Source organism: Capsicum annuum, chromosome 11 (assembly GCF_002878395.1).
Source record: "Capsicum annuum cultivar UCD-10X-F1 chromosome 11, UCD10Xv1.1, whole genome shotgun sequence".
Taxonomy (NCBI): domain Eukaryota; kingdom Viridiplantae; phylum Streptophyta; class Magnoliopsida; order Solanales; family Solanaceae; genus Capsicum; species Capsicum annuum.
Window position 1 is genome coordinate 183,268,505 of NC_061121.1, and position 7,708 is coordinate 183,276,212.

Consider the following 7,708-nt stretch of genomic DNA (forward strand, 5'->3'; position numbering starts at 1 on the left):
ACTATTGTGTTTTGAGTTTAAAATTACTCAAAAATCCCATATGGGTCCCATCAACAAAAATCATATTTCAGAAGTTAACCCAACATTGCCCTATGCTCAAGAAGTAATTACCGTAAAAATATGCAAAATCCAAGCTACATTAGTGCTAAAATCAAGTCACCAAGTTTTAGTGATTTTTTCATGATGGCGTTTATCGCGGTGAACCATGATAAGCAAGCCTATCAAATAAATCGATACAAAAAGGAAAAAAAAGACAAACATAATTCCAAGACAAGGATTTTAGTACAAAGATCAATCATACAAATATAATATGAAAGCGGACCATACAACCAAATATATTATACCAAAATTCCCAAAACCTAGTGTCTATAGTGTAAAAACTACTAATAAAATCCATGAGTCAAATACATCAAAATATCTAATGGGAATAATTTATGTCTTTAAATACTATCAAGGAGATAAACTAATACACAAAGATAGAAGAGAACCCTATATGAATGAAAGTATAATTGCTAACTTGAACAACTGTGAAAGTGCCCGAAATCAAGCCACTTAAGATACACTAGAACAAAAATTTACATCGAAAGGCACAGCAGGAATGGGTATACTCCACTTATGCTTAGTAGGTATAATAAGGTGATAGATAAAATTAGAAAATAAAGAATATAAAATTCACACTAAGGGCACATCACCTACAATTCCCACTTTGATAGCCCACACCACTTGTACTAACAGTTCTATAATATCTACATCAATGGACAAATGGATAAAAATGACTTTGATAAGTATTGTTGGTTATGGTTTTGGAATCTCAAAGGAACATAGGAGTCAATTGGTTAATTCTAATGGATTCTCATGATTATATAAGTTTGTAAGCATAATTGGTATGATGATATAAAGTGGTGAATAGCTTAAAATAAGACTCATTGGATTATTATTGTGATTATGTGTAAGTTGGTTTTAATTTGGGCTTAAAGGAGGTTGTGTAGCTCATCGTATAGGTGGAGGTCCTAGGGGATAAATAATAGAAACTATGTTTGCTAGTATGGGGGTTTATATGACTGTGTGATTCGTTCACAAATTATATATTTATGATAGTTGAAGCCTTGGGATCTTTGGCCTTCCTTTGGATTTTCTTAGTTTTGCCTGCTATCATGCATTAGGGCCCTTTCAAAAAAGAGAGTTGAACCCATATATCCCGTGGTGTCCTTAGATATATAAATCCACACACTGTAGGTTCATATTTTATAATCTCATGTTAAAGACCCTTTTACCCTTTCCTAACATCCGATTTATGTATATATGAATGTGTGCACAAGGTTTTTTTTGATGTTGTACATGGAATTATTTTACCTCATATCGCTCAAACTATACCTAGATGTTGCATTATTTTATAATGTATGGTCCTAGGGTCTTTTTGTTACTTCTATGTAGCATTAGGTGGTGTGGTGCATTGGTTAAGTTTCTGTTAAGTGGTTAGCATATATCTTTTAAAAATCCATTCAATTTCATTAGTTTTTTTTATATTTTGGGAATTGTAGGATTTTTTTTCATGGTTGGGGGTATATCCCAATCTAGTTTGGTGTTCTAGTTTAGAGGCTTTTGTGGACTAGTGTGGCTTGAATGTTTGTTTGATTTATAGTGTTCACATTTGATTACATATCTTTCTTATTACTATTTTTGATTATCTTCCACTATTTATATTTATTATGCACTATAGGACATGCAAGGGGGTGGTCTCTGGCCCATAGTGGGCCTAACATACCCATCATAGCTAGGCCCTAGTTTAGGCCATGGTAGTCTTGGTATCAAAGCACAATTCAGGTTCGTTGGGTATGCACAAAGCCGTGTTGAGTATATTTCCTTTAATGGGTGTGCTGCATGCTACACTTGTAAGAGTGAGGCTATATGGCATTTAGGAATTATTCCTTTCTTGTGTGGTATTTTGAACTATTGAGTCTAGTTATTTTGAAATTTCTTTGCCTCCTGGATTACTCACATTATAGACCATGCCTACCCAAAGATCTAACGGTCATATAAACTCTGTTAGACCCTCTATTCTACATGAGGAAAATATGGAGGTAACTCACCCTCCTTATGGAGTGCAGTCTAGATCTAAGATCCTTGCTCCTGATAGTACCCCTCCACATGGAGGTCCATCAGTCCCTACTTGTCCTTTTTGGACTTCTTGGGATATAATGCTTACAATCAACAACTTCAAGAGGAAATATCTAATACGGAGTACCATCAATATATTCATATATTTTCCCATATAGTGGCCTCACAATCTCATCAGTCTGATCTTGTTGGATTTGTTAGTCATTTAGTTGAGGTCACCCTAGTTGGCTAGTTCATGAGGTTGAATATCTAAACCTTTATAGGCTCTAAGGTTGAGGAGGATCCTCAAGTGTTTGTGAATGGAATGGATAAGATTTTTAGGGTGCTGCAGGAATCTAATTCTGAGGTGTAGATATTGTTGTGTATTAGTTTAAAGATATAGCTTACTAGTAGTATGAGGAGTAAGAACAACTAGGGGGTGATGATGTTGAGTCAATGGAGTGGGATGAGTTCTTGGGTGCTTTTCTTGATAGCTTTATTCCTCATTAGTTAAGGAATCTAAGGCAGAAAAGTTTGTAAACTTGAAGCAAGGTGGTAATATTAGTATTAAGGAGTATGCTCTGAAAATCCAGTAGTTGTATCGATATGCTCTGGAATTAGTCTCTAACATATGGTCCTAAGTGAGGAAATATGATTCTAAGTCTTCCAATGATTTTATATTAGAGTGTAAAGTTGTAATGTTGAACGATGATATAGACATCTCTATGCTTATCATTTATATGCAAAAGGTAGAGGATGAGAAAAAAAAGTAAGTAGAGATGGGAGAGGTAAAGAAAAATAAGTTAAGATATTCAGAGTAGGAAGAAAATTAGTGAAATAGTGAAAGAGATGGTAGAAAATGAGCCAAGAAGAAGAATTGGGGAAATTCTTATACATGAGCTAGTACTCCTTATCCAAAGACTTTTAGTGATCGTTGTTTTTAGAACAACAGCGGTCATAAGTCTGTCAGACCCGAGACTACCCCCTAGTAGTTACACGGAGCTCAGAACCATAAGTATTTACAAGCAAAACCATGATCAGACATACTATTTGAGCAATTGATTTAAATTTTATAAAAACTAAATTTATTGCGCGAAAATATGATCATGAGAAAGTTTGAATTAATGTATTACTGATAAAGTTTACAACATGATAAAATTTAAGAAAGAAACTTAAATTACATGTAATGACTCTGACTTACTGTGTATGAAGACTCTAATATACTGGCTATTAATAGATGGAACATGCCTCAAACTACCACTAACTAATATATATGAAGAATAACAATATATTACCTGAACTACAACTAACTGGAGTCCCCAAAATAAGAGAACTTATGACCTGCTGGCTGGAAGTTGCAAACTATGTGATTATGATATGTGGGCTTCAATTGGTACCTACATTATGAGATAATGTAGCACATAGACGTATATGTGGATTAGTACTTTGGAATGTACTGAGTATATGGAGACATAGACTAAATCATGAAAATATTTAAAACACTCTTTAAAACTGAGGATATAAGTTATTTATTGAAACATACATTTAAAACATGGCTAGACGTAAAAACTGTAAGTCATGTTGAGATATATAAATCATGGGCCAAAAACATTCAGTAAGTTGGGAAGCGGTAGAAAAGGAATACTGATGTAAATCTTATGTAAAGCCGAACATGTTGTAAAACTAAACTGAGGATCATGTAAGGATACTGAGCATGGAAATATGAACAGGTAAAACTGAGAATGCAATACTAAGTATAGCATGTACAGGCATGAATAGAATAATATAAATAATTTTTAAAACTAACTAAATAATTATTGAAATTAATTACTTGGACAAGAAAACCAGGACTGAGATAAATTGAATATCGACTGAAACTATGGGACCTATCATGTAACTGACATAAACGATATAGGAAATAATGGAGCCCAATGTCTTATCCATGTTGAAGAGGGTTTTTCTATCCTTCCCATCAGAGTGGAACCCGAACTGGAGTTATAACTAAACTGAGCCCATATTGGACAAGGGAAAACACTCTCTGGCGAGGCCCGTAAACTTACAGTGGCACATAGTTTCTGGGAAAGTAGGATTTGTTGAACCCACACTTTCCACTCTATGCTAAAACTTACTTCCAAAATAAAGACACTGAAATACTAACAGTTGCATGCACTGATAACTGATAAGCTAAGGTCATGGTATTTTGAAATTAATCATTCATACAGATTCTGAGGTAATTAAAAGAATATAAACTAATAATGCTCAGTATTATCTTTGTGTTCTAAACAAGATATTAAAACCATGGTTTTACTGTCTTGTTACTTGAAAATTTGAAATTATATAAAATATATAGGTATCGGATGTTCACAACCCACTAGTACTGAATCATCATAAAGAAAATACAATATAAAACTTCAAATATTGTAGTATGTAATCATGGATCAAAGATACCAAAACATAGACATTTCATCAAATATGTAAGAATCTTGAACTTTAACATAGGAATGTCATAAGGATGAGAACACAACATGACTACGTGGCTAAATTCATAATTTAGGCATTTATCATAAAATCAATGGAATATGACTGTAATTTACAGATCAAACATGAAAAAGTTTAATTCACTTTTAAACACTTGTAGACATGTTTTGTAATTGACTTGGCAAGAAATTCATATATTAATTTCATGAGATTCATGAATGATTTCATAAAATAGGTTGAGATTTATTCTCTTAAGAAAAAATAGAGTGTTTTGGCTCAATAGGTGAAAGAGACCATTGATGAATACCCCATATATCTTAATTAGATGACTTCTTAAAGAAATCTTTAAATTGAAAATTGAGTTCTTGAATGTATTGGGGAGGAAAGGTTGAATTTCTTGATCTTCGGGAGAGATTTTAAACCTTCAAACTTAAAGGATTAATTAGTGAGATGAACCTTAATCTTGATATTCTTGAATTTCAATCTTGGGACTTGAAGGATGATTTTTTGGCAAAGAACCCTAATTTGATGTTATTGATAATGGGAGGAGGCAAGTGTTGTTAGTCAATTTAAAAGAAGATGAAAATAATTATTATAAGAGGGTTATAAGTCATGGTTGGGGGTTATAAGAGGGGAAAATAGCAAAAATCCCTTAAACTAAACTCTATAGACAATTCTCTATAGTCTTTACGGGTCAACCATACTACTCGTATGGTTTGGGTACAAGTTAGACTGACAACCCATATGCTGACAAGTGTGTGATACAACATTGACAGTGCGTCAGTATTTTTTCCATAACTTTTCACCCCAATATCAGATTAAGGCAAAAATGGTATAGTTGGAAATATAATTCAATTATGAATTTGTTGGTGGGTTTTAAGCTAAATAATTCTTAGTATACAAAAATTCATGATAGTTTGAAGATGACTATAGTTATGTACATCCCAAGAATTTAATCGCTAAGGGAGGTTTGGACTTGTTCATGAGCTAGGAGCTATTTGAGGACTTAATATTAGTCTAAGAAACATATAAAGCTATCAAAAATGAGGCTTGATTCTTGGATTATTTACTGGTCAGGGTACGAGTTAGATCTTACGACTCATGACATGTTTATATGAATTATATCCACTTCTCATAAGCTAAATAGAGATTAGGGACACTATACTACTGATAATACGACTTATCTTAATACAACTCATACCTTACATGACTACTTCTTGGGTAAATTCGTAATTGGATAGAACTCAAATAATCCCATGGTAATATGGGTACAAATTGTTATATAAGACTTGTAAGAGTCTTTACGATATAAGGAATGAGTCATAAGATTTCCAGAGACCAGGAAAAATATAGGGTATTACAATATATACCCCTTGGGAACATTTGTCCTTTCTTAATATTGGTTAGACTGAGAATACTGAGGCAACTAAGATCAGACACTGAACATGCATGAAATTGGGTCAGGATTAAATAACAAAGTTTGAAACATGATATGTGAACTCAACTAACTTCGTGAATACATGAAATGACATGAGAATGGTTATAAGGCTGTAACGCCCCGAATCTAGTACCGAAAATGCTACATGATGCTTTTGACCCCGAAGGACCACAAGCTAACCCATGATTGATATTTGTACCTGGATACTGTATAATATAATGTATAAATGTGAAAATAAAGGATGAAATGTCATAAGGTTCAAAATTGTAACATAACTGATAAAACATAAAATCTGGAGGGGGTATGAAATACCAAAGACAATTGAATAACTGTTTGAACATGCTAGTCTGAAAGCCTCTAAACTTTCTTAATAAGGAGTTGATGGGACATGTCCCTAACTAACTCCAACTACTAAAATAAATTAATTAATGAGATAATAATGTAATGGTCATGTCCTCAAAGGATGAGGACTCACTGTTGAGATTGGAATGCTACTGATGCTCTGGAGCTCATGCTTCTTAAACTATGGTATAAAACACCATAGCGTAAATATATCAGTACGATTGAATGTACTGACATGCATGTGGGGTAGGATGAATACAAAGGGTTCACATGCATGAACTATACTAACTGACTGAATAACATGAACATGAGAATACATGCATGAATACATAATCACTATAACTGAGTTTGTGATATCATGATTACTGAATTTGAGTACTGATAACATGAGATACTGATAACTGTATAACTTAAATAACTAATACTGAGTGACTGTATCTTACAACCTAGTTTTTGATGGAACTAGATGAGTTGCGTTCTCTTCTGAGTTGACTGTATCTAATAGTCCTGAATTCTATAGAACTATCTAAGTTCTATTACTGAGACTAAATGACTGTATCTGACAGTCCTGATATATAACTAAAACTATGGGAAGTATTCATCTAACCGACATGCCCCAAATAAAGCAAGATAGCTGAGTTGAGGTCCAATTTGTAACCCCAATTGGAAGGGTGTCAATACTGCACCACTGGTAAGGACAAGCTGTGGGTGACCCTCATCAGACAGTGTCCCTAAAAGAGAATAGTAGGGCCCTCATTTGACAGTGCTTATCCACCTCATTAACCCTTATCTGATAGTGTTGATATCTCAACCTATGCTGGCTACATAGTTCTGAATACAAGGATTGTTTCTAAGAATTACACCCTCACATGACGGTGTGTTCCCATCCTTGGGTTCACTAGGTGCTAAATCCTACTCCCATATGAATAAAAACTTAACATAATTAACTTAACTGAATAGGACTGAGTTAACTGAGTTCCGTTGACTGACGAAATACTACTGAGATTATTGAATTTCTGAGATTTTTGAGATTACTGAGTTTACTGAGTTTTTCTGAGTCACACGACTGACTGAATTTCTATGAACGTGGCTCGAATGAGAGTATCATGAAAACATGACACTAGCTCTAGGAACACAACTTATTATTAAGTACAAGTACCCCCAAGACTCGATAGCATGAAACTGACAAATAATGACTTTGTTGAATACATGACCAACATCACAATCTATAATACAATAAGTTGGAGATTTCATGAAGTAGAAGTTCTAAAGCACCATAAGGGTTACGCATGTATCCATAATTCACTGACTAAGACTTTTCATCAAACATTTGACATGCATAAACTTGTACAT